The sequence below is a fragment of the Babylonia areolata genome, chromosome 19 (genome assembly GCF_041734735.1).
Source record: "Babylonia areolata isolate BAREFJ2019XMU chromosome 19, ASM4173473v1, whole genome shotgun sequence".
In the NCBI taxonomy this organism is placed as follows: domain Eukaryota; kingdom Metazoa; phylum Mollusca; class Gastropoda; order Neogastropoda; family Buccinidae; genus Babylonia; species Babylonia areolata.
The window spans coordinates 63,275,278-63,290,538 of NC_134894.1; the positions used below are offsets into that span (position 1 = coordinate 63,275,278).

Below are 15,261 nucleotides of genomic sequence, written 5' to 3' on the forward strand. Positions count from 1 at the left end.
AGACGTGGGGAAGGAGAGACGTGAGGAGAGAGAGACAAAACGGGAGGGGGAGGGAGAGACGTTGGGAAGGAGAGACGTTGGGAAGGAGAAACGTGGGGAAGGAGAGAGACGTGGGGAAGGAGAGAGACGTGGGGAAGGAGAGACGTGGGGAGAGAGAGACGAAACGGGAGTGGGAGGGAGAGACGTTGGGAAGGAGAGACGTGGGGAAGGAGAGAGACGTGGGGAAGGAGAGAGACGTGGGGAAGGAGAGACGTGAGGAGAGAGAGACGAAACGGGAGGGGGAGGGAGAGACGTTGGGAAGGAGAGACGTGGGGAGAGAGAGACGAAACGGAGGGGGAGGGAGAGACGTGGGGAAGGAGAGACGAGACGGGAGGGAGAGACGAGACGGGAGGGGGAGGGAGAGACGTGGAGAGAGAGAGACGTGGGGAGGGAGAGACGTGGAGAGAGAGAGACGTGGGGAGGGAGAGACGAGACGGGAGGGAGAGACGAGACGGGAGGGGGAGGGAGAGACGTGGAGAGAGAGAGACGTGGGGAGGGAGAGACGTGGAGAGGGAGAGACGGTAGGGGGAGGGAGAGAGGGAACGGGAAGTTGGGAGACAGGGAGGGGTGGGGGAAGAATGGAGGGGCGCGGAGGGGTGGGGGCGGAGCATGGAAGAAGAGATGCGATGTTTTAGGAATGGGGGAGGGAAGAAAAGATACTGAAAGGGGTGAGTGGTGGGGAGGAAGTACAGAGATGAAGGAATATCGAAGATAGAAATTAGACATACAGAGAGAGAGAGAGGGGGGGGGGAGAGAGAGAGAGAGGTCGTAGGCCTACCATAGTTACCTTGATGATGAAACCTTATCCAAAATGATCCCCACCAAGTCAATAGAGACTAAAGAAAAACCGATGCACACAGACTGACCACGAACAACAACAAAAAAGGCGATTCTTTACAACAGCCTTCACTATCAGCTTTGATCTCTCTTTCATTCTAGGTTGCTCACTTTGCCGCGACAGATGTTGGTATGGACTCGAGGTGTTCCATGTGTAAATCATGCCAGTCTGTTTTATAAAAACAAAGATGGGGCTGTTAAAGAGCTTCATGTCTTGTTTTGTCTATGCTTTATTACTACTGTTACTACTACTACTACTACTACTACTCCTCTAAAAATGTGTATGTGTTTATGTGATTATTTAGTGCGTCCGTTATCTGGTAACTTCGGCAGGTTGCCAGTGACTTGAGTCCAGCCGTTCATTGTAAACAATCCAAGGGAAAGTACCCCGTTCATTATTTTGCTAAGGGAAGTCACTGTAATCGAAGATTGCACATCGCTCCATCACCAATACCACATCCACCACAACTACTACTTTTCTACTGTTCCCATCACTACTAACACCATCACCACAACTACTACTTTTCTACTGTTCCCATCACTACTAACACCATCACCACAACTACTACTTTTCTACTGTTCCCATCACTACTAACACCATCACCACAACTACTACTTCTCTACTGTTCCCATCACTACTAACACCACCACCACAACTACTACTTTTCTACTGTTCCCATCACTACTAACACCATCACCACAACTACTACTTTTCTACTGTTCCCATCACTACTAACACCACCACCACAACTACTACTTTTCTACTGTTCCCATCACTACTAACACCACCACCACAACTACTACTTTTCTACTGTTCCCATCACTACTAACACCATCACCACAACTACTACTTTTCTACTGTTCCCATCACTACTAACACCATCACCACAACTACTACTTTTCTACTGTTCCCATCACTACTAACACCATCACCACAACTACTACTTTTCTACTGTTCCCATCACTACTAACACCATCACCACAACTACTACTTTTCTACTATTACTACCACTACTATCACCATCACCACAGTAACTACTTTTCTACAATTTGTATTACTATCACTACTAACACCACCAATACAACTACTACTACAAGTGGAATATGGTTAATATTGTGTGGCACCCACACCTCAAGAGACTATAGCTATAGAAAGGGTACAAAGAACAGCAACTAAAATATTAAAAGAATGCAAATCTCTGACCTATCAACAGAGACTTATATACTTAAATCTGCATTCATTAAAGGGAAGAATGCTAAGAGGGGATTTAATAGAAACATACAAAATGTTAAATTGCTATAATGAAGTCAATGTGAATATCTTTAGAATGTCAGATTATGAGAGTACAAGAAATCCAGTGATGAAAATTTGTGAAGAGCACTGTAATACTAACATATGGAAAAATTCATTAATTAACAGAATTGCACAAATATGGAATGCACTACCAATGGAAACTAAACTTGCACAAAATTCTAATGTGTTCAAAAATCTCCTTTACATGAACATCAATTTAAAAGAAAATGTTACTGACTTTGATGAGTGATTTACAGAACATGTAAAAGAAAACATACATGTATCCCACAAATAAAAGGAGACCGATATTGAAGGGGACATAAAAAAGGCCGTGAGGCCAAGGCAGTCAAATGCCAGTCCCTACACTACTACTACAACTACTACAAACCGGTCTCCTCGTCTGTCTGAAGAATCACACGACAGCAGGAAAAATGGCTGACACCACACAGCGTGACACAAAATTAGTGCACTTTCACTTTCAACAACAACTTTCCAACAAAATGAATGCTTCCTGGCCACATACACACACACAAAAATAAACCATGAATATCAACGTCGAGTCATTATGTTAACTTAAATTTCTGAAATGATGGCTGGAATCTGCAGACTACGTCAAAAACTAAATGACGTCAAATAATATACGTAGTGTGACTCCAGAACGCAAACATACCTTTGCTTTGGCCAGCGAGAAAAAAACAACTAAAGATAGCGTCAAGCCCTGTGACGTCACATGATAGTTTCACAGAGTTCTTTCCCCCCCCAAAAAAAACAACAGCAACAAAATTCATCAAAAATTACGTCGAAGCAACGCCTCCAGTGGATCTGATTTTGAGTCGCTCATGTTCCACATCAAAACGAACAAAAGCCTTACAAAGCCTCAGTGGATCTGATTTTGAGTAGCTCATGTTACACATCAAAACGAACAAAAGCCTTACAAAGCCTCAGTGGATCTGATTTTGAGTCGCTCATGTTCCACATCAAAACGAACAAAAGCCTCACAAAGCCTCAGGTATACCTACACGACAGTGTGTCATACATAACAAGTCAATGGGAACTTGACGTTGATATTTTTTGTTTTGTTTCGTTTTTTTGTTTTTTACTTTTTACATTAAGGGCCAACCAGTTGTTTCTCTTTTATTTACGATGTCCATTAGTATGCCTATAATTTTCTCTGCTTCCACTTACTTTTTTTTTCTTCAAATATTCCATCCACCATCTACCCGTTTTCACCCAACTCTCCATTCACACACCCCATCCCCAAGTCCCATCATCTACATTTTACACCAACATTCAAATGTGAAAATCTACTTTACTGAGAAAATGGCTACACTCACCACTGTGTGACGGGAACATTAAACAACATTCACCCCCAACCCCACCCCAACCCCCTCCCCCACCTCACCCTTCCCAACACAAACCAGGGTCGGAAAACCCTGGGGCGAGTTAGAGAGAGAGAGGGGGGGGGGGACGGCTGCGGTCTGTTACCATTATCGCACAAGATTCATTGAAACTGTCAGGTCCTATTACTGTTGTTCTTCTTCTTCGTTCGTGGGCTGCAACTACCACGTTCACTCGTGTACGCGAGTGGGCTTTTTTTTTTATGTGTTTGACCGTTTTTACCCAGCCATGCGGGCAGCCATACTCCGTTTTCGGGGGTAACAATTACTGTTGGCATTTTAGTCTTTCAGCAGAACAAACACCTTTGGCGTGCATGGACTCCCTTGCGTGCTTAGAGAGAGATCACCAAAAGTGGTATGAGCCTTTTCTTCTGTTCCTATCCGAAGCCAGTTCAAGTGACACTGTTTCCTTGAAAACGCGACAGCGAAAACAGTGCATGTTTTAAAACATTGATTTGTCATTTGCAACTCCTGGGTGACACTGACCATCAAAAAAAGAAAAGGTCATTCTCGCTACTGCCAAGACCCCCAAAACGTCAATCATTATTCAGTATGACCTTCAAGAGAACGGGTCACGCCGTATTATGCTCACTTTGCACAGAAATACAAGGTCAAAGGTCTTTTTCCTGTGTCGATCACTCTGTGTGTGAAACACGTTCCCCAGAGGGAAATCGTCTTTCAACCGGCATTTACCACCACCATATGTGACGCCATCAGTCACATTATCATAACAATGCCGGGATTATATCAGGTGCACAACATAAAACCATTGTAAAGCAGTCGCGTGGAATGACTCTGCTGCTGAATTACATTTCAGGATTTCAGAGCAGCCATGAATGTGAAAAGTGGATAATGCAATCTCTCTCTCTCTCTCTCTCTCTCTCTCTCTCTCTGTGCCCCTCCCCCCCTCCCACCACCACCCTTCCTCCTCCCCATCCCCGTCTCAACCGATTGAGAGATAATGCGCAGGTGACCACCCCCACTCCCCACCCCCCTCGTCCTCCAGCAATATGGAGCTGGTTTGTTACGTTCAGTTTAAAGTCGACACAGACCCCCACATAATTCAACTAATATGACCGATGGGAATAACCATACTACTACTACTACCTACTACTACTGCTATTTCTACTACTACTGCTTCTACGACGACTACTAGTACTAATGATACTGCTGCTGATGATGGTGATGACGTTGATAACTATTTTTACGGTTATTCTTCTTCATTGTTATCATTATCATTGTCGTTGTTATTCATACAGCACCTTTCCATAAAAAGGACATGCTCAGTTGCGCTGTACACTGTAAACATTGACGAGTAAAAGCTACATTTAAACACCAAAATGGCAACACACAAACCCAGCATAGGAAATATCCAACCAAACACTGACAGTAGTGCACATACAAAACCAACACGCAAAACATATATATCAAGCATCCCAATACCAAAATGACAGAATTTTGTACCACAACACCAATACAGCATTACGTAAACCCATCAAAATAATCACAACATTCAAAACCAAATCTAAATATTTAACTCTAAGATCTGCAAAATAGTCGACGATGGCTGACAACGTTAAAACGTAACGTCGGTAGTTTAAAAAAAATTTAAAAAAAAGGAACAATCAAGAAAAATACACATAATTAACATGTCCACAGACACAGACATAACCATACTCACCACAGTATATCACTGAACCGCGTTCGGTGGGTTATGGAAACAACATATCCAGCATGCACACCCCTGAAAACGGAGTATGGCTGCCTACATGGCGGGGTAAAAAAACAGTCATACACGTAAAAGTCCACTCGTGTACATACGAGTGAACGTGGGAGTTACAGCCCACGAACGATGAAGAACTATAAACTACCTCACAAACAAAACAGCTTGTATTACACATGCACGTTCCGTTCTCAGTGTGGTCAAACAAGTGGACACCACAACCAGGTCTTTTCTCACCTCTATACGGCGTGCTGCCCGCTGGACAGAACATTCACCCACAAAGCGAACAGTCTCACCTGGGGTTCAAATCGCGGACAGCGCCTGGCCTTCCTCAAAACTTTGGGCAGTTGGGGCGGTGTGGGCAGTCTTTCTGAAAAGACCGAAAAAAGTTCAATAATTCTGTAATGTCATCAATACAAGATGCTGAGGCAGCGGTCACGTCTGAAATAATACACGACCTGAAAATATATAGTCTACACACACACGGTTCTTTACCAAATACATAGCAAAATACGTGTATTACCAAAACATGATCTGCGCCAACAATGAATCTTCTACCCAGGAAACATCCATCCCTCAGTCTCATGTCCAGTTCCATTCCTCCATACAACTTAGGGTATCACATGCACACACGTACCTTCAGCGTCAACTTATCTACAAAAATGAATCCTACAGCTGGCGTTGGAATCCTGAAATTCTGATGATCATAAAAGTAATCAAATCCACGCATGTTTACATCCACGCCCAATCTTCCCGCACTCGGTTTAAAATTGAGCACATTTAAATTGCTGTGGGACTGCAGTTTAGAAGTTGACAAATGGAACTTACGTGAGTAAAATGATTTTTGAACAGAGAAGACGACGAAGTACAACAACACAACAGGGGCAACAATAACGATAACATTTACCAGGATACAGCTGCACTATATTGACACACGCTCTCTCTGTCTGGGAATCGCAGGCTGAATATCACGGATGAAATTTACTGCGATAGAACCTTTGTTTAGATGTTGACAATACAGCCGTCAGCCTGCTGTACAGCTCGGCTCGTGGCTTCCTCAACCCTGGGACACCCTCACACAGATTCCGCACGCTGTGCACTGCAGAGACACTATTAGTCCTGCACTTTCTCCAACACCTCCAGAACACCGATCATTGTGTGGGAAAGAGGGCAGGGGGGGGGAAGGGGTGGGGGTACGGGTGGTGGTGGGTAGGTGAGAGAGAGGGAGTTTGTTGGGGGAGGGGGGGGGATTAGGGGAGGGGTAGCAATCATTTAAGTAGCGTTTCGGATCCCTGTCATTATTTGCAGGCCGGCTCTCTCTCTCTCTCTCTCTCTCTCTCTCTCACTCTCTCGTGTTCCAGCCTAATCTGTCGATCATACAGTCTGGACTTTTCTTCGTCTCACGGTGTGTGAGAGAGAGAGGGGGGTCTTGGAAAGGAATGACAGAATGGGAGACAGGGCAGATGGATAGAGAGGGAATAAAGAGTTTGTAGGTAGAAGGAGAGGGAAGAAGGAGAAACAAAGACAGACAAAGGGCACAGAGAGGGCGGGGAACGAATGAATGGATGATACGGATACCAATATAGTGCCTATCCTCGGTCAGAGACCAAGCTCTAAGCACTTTACTAACACGGTGTTATTTGCACAGCAGGCTGCCTACCTAGGTAGAACAGACGGACGGCTGCCGTTGAGCGCTCATCATTCGTTTCCTGTGTCATTCAACCTGATTTCAGTCACACAGAGAAAGAGGGGGTGGGAGCGAAGGGGAAGACGACGAAAAGGAAGAAGAGAGGAGAGAGACATACGTACGGAGACAGAAACAGAGAGACTGACCGAAAGACATACATCAGATGACAGCGCGTTGATGAGAGGACAGAGTTTCCATGACAGAAGCGGTTCGCTGAGCAAAGATGACTGGGCTTGAAGCACGCATCATCAAATCCCAGCTTCGGTGGGCTGGGTGTGTCCGAATGGACGACACACCACTGTCAAAGGTAATCTTCCCGCGAGGAACATCTGTAGACCACTGAAGCGCTTTAAGTTCTGCTTGAGAGCTTTACCCGGGGCCTGCAGCACTGCCATCCTTGGGTGGGAAACTCTCGCCACTGACCGTAACGCCCGGCGATTGGCTGTCCACAAGGGAGTTCTGGCGTTCGAGGATGACGCGTCTTCAGGACCTCGACCAGAAGCCTCAACCCCGCAAAGACAAGACAATCATCTGCTGTTGCCTGCCCACAGTGCGGCCGCATTTATGGGTCTGTCTGCCTTTGGGCTGCGTTCTCTTCTCCAATGTCACTGACATCGTTCGATACTGCTGCTGCTGCTGTTGCTGATGATGATGATGATGGTGGTGGTGGTGGTGGTGGTGGTGGTGATGGTCCCATAACCGACTTCTATCTTTTCCTTGTAGAAAACCGACAAAAAGCAATCCATCCAAGCTGGTGGTTCTAACGCAAAGACCGGATGATCTGTACGCTTTAAAATCATGGGTTAAAAAATGTATTTCTGTTCGACAATTGTTGGTCCACAGAGTTTAAGATTTCCGAAAAAAATGAACAGATACATTTCTTTCGGTGTGTTTCTGTTTTTGATAATAATGCAGAATGTATGAAAACAGAATTTTGAGTCAAACCAGTTTAAGAAAGTGTGTATATTTTCTTATATCACACACAGCAATTTTATTGCGAGTATATTTTCTTATGTCACAGGAAGAAATTTTTATTGCGAGTACATTTTCTTATGTCACACGCAGAAATTTTATTGCGTGTACATTTTCTTATATCACACACAGCAATTTCATTGCTTGTACATTTTCTTATATCACACACAGCAATTTCATTGCTTGGACATTTTCTTATGTCACACGCAGAAATTTTATTTTCCACAGAAACAGGACCCCATCCATCAAGCGACAGACTCCATCGATCTTCAAGCCGTCTGTCCCATGGTTTCCATTGTACCACCTTCACTGAGGCATGTCAGCTTGTTGGGAACAACACGCCCGCTCCTTCTGAATCAATATCCATTGATCTCTCTCTCTCTCTCTCTCTCTCTCTCTCTCTCTCTCCTGAGCTATGTTATGATTATGCATGTACTTAGGTTGCTCTTTCTTCTATTTTGACATAACTTGAAATTTATTTATGTAATGTTATGCTGGTATTGCATGTTATATTTTCCATTTTTTTGACGGCAAGATTAAAAAAAGAAAAAGAAAAAAGCATTTGTGCTTATTCCCTTTTTCCCTCAAGCAAAAAAGGTTCTCTCTCTCTCTCTCTCTCTCTCTCTCTCTCTCTCTCTCACACACACACACACACACACACACACATTATATATATATATACACACACACACATATTCCCCTCTGTCCCTCCCCCCTCTTTCTCTTCGCCCTCCTCTCCCTCACTCCCCCGGTCTAATCCCCCTCTCTGTGAATCAATATTAACCATCTCCCCTTACCCATGCAAACCGAACACTTTGTGTTGCAGTAAGCCAGAGTAAATAATTACAATACCGATGGAGGGTTGGCCTTCTGTTAAAAAACAGTTTTCAGTCTTTAACCACAGACCACCTGCCTGTCGTTTGAAATCACGAAAACGGGACCGTGTTTCCCGTGATCGCTTCAAACTTTTATACAATAAAATGTTAGTGTATCAGACCACCCCTCCACCCCCGCCCCCCCCTCTCTCCCTCCCCTCTCCCCCTCTCTGTCTCTCGCTCTCTCTCCCCCTCCTATCTCTCTCCTGTGTTTCTCTCCCTCTCTCTCTCTCGCTTCCCCACCTTATCACTATAAAACCGTGTTTTTTTTCCTCACCAGTACTGGCGCGGTACCTAATCCTGGCCAGCCCTGAAGACGGACAGGGCAGCGTTCTGGTGTACACACCTACACAAACACCGCCCGTCACAGCACCGAGGTGGCGACACCTCCCTCCAGCTGCCCGATTGTCGGGAGTTCAAACACTGTCACCCACACAGGGCCGATAGATTTCTGTGATTTCTCTCCCTTCGGTGCACACTGATCCTGCCAATGACTGGACTCGAGGAGCGAGAGGGGGGTGGGGGGCAGGGGGGAGGAGGGGGGAGGGGAAGGGGAGAGGAGAGGAGGGGGCGGAGGATTAGGGGGGGGGGGGTTAAGTGGCGAGGGTTGGGCGTGTGGTGGTGGCGGGAGGTAGGCTAAATAAGTATGGCTTTACAGCTGTGACAGAGGAACACAATCACTCAGTGGAACAGGGGATTTGCAAACATACAATTTCTCGTTTCCATTCTTGAAAAGAGAAAGAGGTGGGAATGGGTGGGGAAGGGGGGAAGAAAGCTAAAGAGAAAGAGTGTATGTGTGTGTGTGTGCGTGTGCGTGCGTGTGTGTGTGTGTGTGTGTGCGTGCGCGTGCGTGTGTGTGTGTGTGTGTGTGTGTGCGTGCGTGCGCGCGTGTGTGTTTTAAAATTTTATGTGTTTATTGTATTGAGCTGAAGTTACAAAATACTTGTAAATATATATAATTTCTTATCCGTGATATGATACAGAGCAGAACATGTCATGTCAGCTATTGTCATAAAGAGCACAACATGACATGTCACCTTTGTCATAAAGAGCACATAACATGTCACCTATTGTCATAAAGAGCAGAACATGTCACCTATTGTCATAAAGAGCAGAACATGTCACCTATTGTCAGAACATGTCATCTATTGTCAGAACATGTCACCTATTGTCATAAAGAGCGGAACATGACATGTCACCTATTGTCATAAAGAGCGGAACATGACATGTCACCTATTGTCATAAAGAGCAGAACATGACATGCCACCTATTGTCATAAAGAGAGGAACATGACACCTATTGTCATAAACCGCAGAACATGTCATGTCACCTATCGTCATAAAGAGCAGAACATGACATGTCACCTATTGTCATAAAGAGCAGAACATGTCATGTCACATATTGTCAGAACATGTCACCTATTGTCATAAAGAGCGGAACATGTCACCTATTGTCATTTAGAGCGGAACACATCACCTATCGTCATAAAGAGCGGAACATGTCATGTCACTATTGTCATAAAGAGCGGAACATGTCATGTCACTATTGTCATAAAGAGCGGAACATGTCATGTCACTATTGTCATAAAGAGCGGAACATGTCTATTGTCATACAGAGCAGAACATGTCATGTCACCTATTGTCATAAAGAGCAGAGCATGACATGTCACCTATCGTCATAAAGAGCAGAACATGTCACCTATTGTCATAAAGAGCAGAATATGTAACCTATCGTCATAAAGAGCAGAACATGTCACCTATCGTCATAAAGAGCAGAACATGTCACCTATTGTCATAAAGAGCGGAACATGTCACCTATCGTCATAAAGAGCAGAATATGTCACCTACTGTCATAAAGAGCAGAACATGTCACCTATTGTCATAAAGAGCAGAATATGTCACCTACTGTCATAAAGAGCAGAACATGTCACCTATCGTCATAAAAAGCAGAACATGTCACCTATTGTCATAAAGAGCAGAACATGTCACCTATCGTCATAAAAAGCAGAACATGTCATGTCACCTATCGTCATAAAGAGCAGAACATGTCACCTATTGTCATAAAGAGCAGAACATGTCACCTATCGTCATAAAAAGCAGAACATGTCACCTATTGTCATAAAGAGCGGAACATGACATGTCAGCTATCGTCATAAAGAGCAGAACATGTCACCTTTCGTCAGGAGCTGAACCTATCACCTATCGTCAGTTTAAGCCCAACCTGTCATGTATCAGGAAAAGGAGCGGAACATGTCAATAGCTGTCGCAGAAAGAAGAAATAGCTATTGCATTTTGTCCACGCAAACCAGCAAACCACCAATCTGCACATCAGACTTCATGAAGATCCCGACATCAGTTAAGAAAAGAAAACCGTACTGCTATCACCACGTAACAACATCCAACGGCCGTGCCAAAATAATCCTCCAGGGAAATGTTGAGGGAGGGAGACTGTGGGAAGACAATAAAAACAATGTACCAGCAACATTGTAGGACAGACAGGAAAACCACAAGCAGAGACCCTGTCTTTGACACACAACGACAGACCTGGAGGAATCTGGTGAACTTTCTGTGCGGCGTCCCGTTCACCGAGTTGTGGGAGGCGGTGAAAGCGTCCGATGAGGAGGAGAAGAAGAAGTAGTAGAAGAAGAAGATCGACTGATTGATTGAATCTTTAATGGGTAAAGAATTAGGCACAGTAAAGGCCTTTTTACAATTCTGCCCATTTAACGACACAAAACATAAAAAGAAGAAAGAGCAGCAACAACAAAAACAGCAAAAACACAATGGAAAACAGGCAGATATACAGGCAGGAAAAAGACGACAAAGAAGAATAAGACTTGACTGGACTATTAGACGGTTGAGACCCCGTCAAGGGCCTGTTCGTCGTCCGAGATCTATTAACTTATGTGCATGCGACGTGCGGGCAATGGCAAGTACAAAGGTGGTGGTTAACACTGGCAGGCTGAAGGTAGCTGTCCAGGCGGCTTTTAAAAGAGAGGAAGAAAAAGACGACGAAGGAGAAGAAGAAAAAGAAACTGTCCAGTTGAGGTGACAACAGAACACCTGTGGCTGAAAGAAGAAATGGATGGTGCATATTGTCCAGTTGCCCACTCTGTCCTTCCCCTTCTCGCACACAACTCATTTTTCTCTTCATGGATGCAAGGAGTTTAAAGTGAGAAAGACTACACACTGACAAGTGTACTCCGTGCAAGTGCCATGTCTGAATTACCAACGTGTTCTCACTGAACTATCATTTCGGGGACGGTACATTCTTCTCATCGTGTTGTACAATAACTGCCATACTTAGCAATCTGCCCATTCGTTCATTATGTTTCCCGAACTCCACGCCTTTTTTTTTCAATATATTAGAATACACAGATGACAGTTATGTACAGTTCTACTTCCAATGCTGGTTGTGTCGACATATCTTCAATGTGTTAGTCATGTGTTCCAGGAATGATTGTGTTGAACAGTGGGAGACAAGGCAGCCCTGACAAACTATAGAACCACTCTCTAATAACATGTGAGTACACTGGTCGCTTTGGAGTACAGCTGCTGGATGGTGTTAAGCCTTTGTCCAATGATAGATATTTAGCATCAATAAACAATAACGTTAAGTTCTGTTTTGTTTTACGTAACTATTCTTGGTGTAATATGTGTATTCTCGATGTCTGCCGTTTACAGTAGCTTATGTAATTGAGACATACTAAAAACACAAAGCGTCCAAAATTATCGCACCTATAGGTTACATTTTCGTGGTTCGTGGGACGGAAAACGGAATGAAGTTAGATGGTGGCACGTACCCCTTCACTGCTAGTACGTTTTACTGTGGCCTATGCTGAGAAAATTTTCAGAAAAGCACGCCAATGTTTTTAATTTGCTTATATTTAAAAAAGTACTGAAAAAGTATTGATAAAACGCCAATGATTTTAATTTGCTTATATTTAAAAAAGTACTAAAAAGTATTGATAAAAGTATATATCAAATGAAAGGAAAATGAACCAAGATTTTGTTTTTGATACTTGTTCAAATAATGAGTCAATCTGACAGAAAAATTCCATAAAATGCATTAATAAAAAAAAAATTGGGACTGTCATTCCATCATGTAGGTGCTACAATATCAACCAGGTTATCAACCTGTCTTTCTTGTGACTGTTGTGATCAACCACACACACTGTCAAGGCTGAGCAACAGTGTCCAGGTGCATAAGACTCCAACACAGTCCACACAAAGAATGAAAAGGGTGTACTCACCCAGGATCTATCGCCAGTAAAAACGCTGTGTGGTACTTGCAGAAACAGTCTTCAAGACACAGTGCTGGTTTGCTGGGGCAGTCTGGGCAGTAGAACCCCACATCCTTTCTTCCAGCAGACTCTGCACCTCCTTTGTGGCCAGGCCTTCTGTGGGGTAGGTGGGATGAAGTGTCGTCCACACAAGACAAACAGCGTGGTCATCTTTAGCAGTGTCTTGGTCACCAAAAATCATGGCACTAATTACATCCTTCTGAAGTCCAGGAGTGTACTGCTGTTGCCTGCTTTTTTGTAGAGGATGTGTGCATTCAGCATGGTAATTTGTAGAAAATGCACACACAGCTATTTGTACCGCTTCAGGGTTTTCCTTGCGACATCGTAGGGCTGCAGCTGTTGGTCATGATGGTCCATGGCACCCATGTTTTTGTTGTAATCCAGAATTGCTGGAGGCTTGTTTACTGCCCTTTGGTCTTGCTGCTGCTGCTGGTCTTCAGCTGTAGGTTTGTGGCAAGTTGTCAACTCCAGATGGTCCAGGATGAACATCATGATCATCACCATGCTGCATACCTGACACATTGCATAAAAGACTGATTTTCTTGGGTTTTGGGGTTTTTTTTTTGTTTTGTTTTTTTTACATATAAAAAGATCATGAAATGGTACCATTTTATTTCTGATTGTTTTCAGAAGCTGAAATACAAACACACACACACACACACACCTACCCCACCCCCACCCCCAAAACACACACACACTGAAAACTGGTTCATGGTATGCCACACCCCCTTCATTCTCTCTTTCTCACACAAAACAAAATGGCAACACACACACACACACACACACACACACACACACACTTCTACAAGTGTTGCATTTACAAAGTAATTTAGGCATACAGTTCTGTATATCATTCTCTGATTTCAGTTTTATAAACATCTCTTCCCCCCTACCCCTCTCTCTCTCTCTCTCTCACGCACACACACACACACACACACACACACACAAACAACAACAACAAACCAATACACACTCAGGAACGAACACACACAAAGCTGCAGGCGAGCGACACACGCTATCATCAACAATGAGCCAGCCAGCAAGCCACGCCCCCTTGGGCTGTGATGGTCAGACACAGTACCCACGTGACTGACTATCTCACTCACACATGCTGATCAGTGACTGACGAAGCCACTTACCACAGCTAACACAGTCAAAACACACACAATGTAGTCATATTCATTGTTACAACAAACGGAAAGCAAATAAACTGACAAACCTCGAAAACACCCACCTGCATCTTGAATCAGCTGAGCTTGTCTGTCTTCAGTTTCGTCAAGCAACTCCCCCTCCCACCCGTACCCCCCTCCATGTCAAAATCAGCGTCTTCGGCATCAACTTCACGCAGTTCTGTCTCATTCAGTCCACAGTCTTCATCTCTACTGTTTGCATCGCGAAAGAATTCTTTCAATACAAGTGCAAGTGTTGGGGTTTGTCTGCGTTCAGCCATGGCTTTGCAAACACAACAGCGCAGTCAAGAGGTTTTCATAACGTATAAAATAAGAGTCGAAATCCACTGAAAACGGGTTACAACGTCTGCTGATGGTAATGTCGTTAAATTCATGCACACATATTTCCGGTAAAATAGGTTCCTGAATTCAAGATGCGAAAATAGGACTTTACCCATGAAAAATAATTTTCAAAAATACTGTTATTTGTCACTACTTACTTCCATGTTCGTGATTCTAGATCCACAACACAGGAATCAACAGTGTCAAAATGGATGCTGGCCACTAGCTGTCCTGTCACGGCCATGAGCCAAAGCAAAGTGAGTGAACTGTGCAGCACAGCAGCGCCCAGTTCGTGTCACACACGTTGTGCACGTGATACCTGTGCCCACGGGGTGTGTTACATGGTTCGCTGTGTCCCACAGGTGACAGTGGCCCAGCAGCCACACACACACACACACACACGCACGTATGCACAAACGAAAAAAGTGGGGGGGGGGGTGTTTCAGTTCTCTCGCTCTCTTCAGCAGCCACACACACACACGCGCGCGCGCGCATGCACAAACGAAAAAAGTGGGGATTTTTTTTTTAGTTCTCTCTCTCTCTCTCTCTCTTCAGCAGCTACATACGTCCACACACCACACCACCCACACACGAGGGTTTACATACGTTGAATCATCCACCAC

At 44.4% G+C, this 15,261-nt stretch overlaps 1 protein-coding gene across 5 annotated transcripts in view; it reads right to left on the bottom strand.

The window, feature by feature from the left end:
- Positions 1-15,237, bottom strand: part of LOC143293919 (uncharacterized) — a 47,824-nt gene extending 32,587 nt beyond the window's left edge. For 3 of the 5 annotated variants that reach the window (XM_076605300.1, XM_076605304.1, XM_076605301.1), the window contains exon 1: positions 5,587-6,220. The gene's annotated coding sequence lies outside the window, so the exon portion shown is untranslated. Of the gene's footprint in view, positions 1-5,586; positions 6,221-14,796 lie in introns of those variants that run through there. The other 2 variants (XM_076605299.1, XM_076605303.1) reach the window with 2 other exon arrangements.
- Positions 15,238-15,261: the final 24 nt, after the last annotated feature.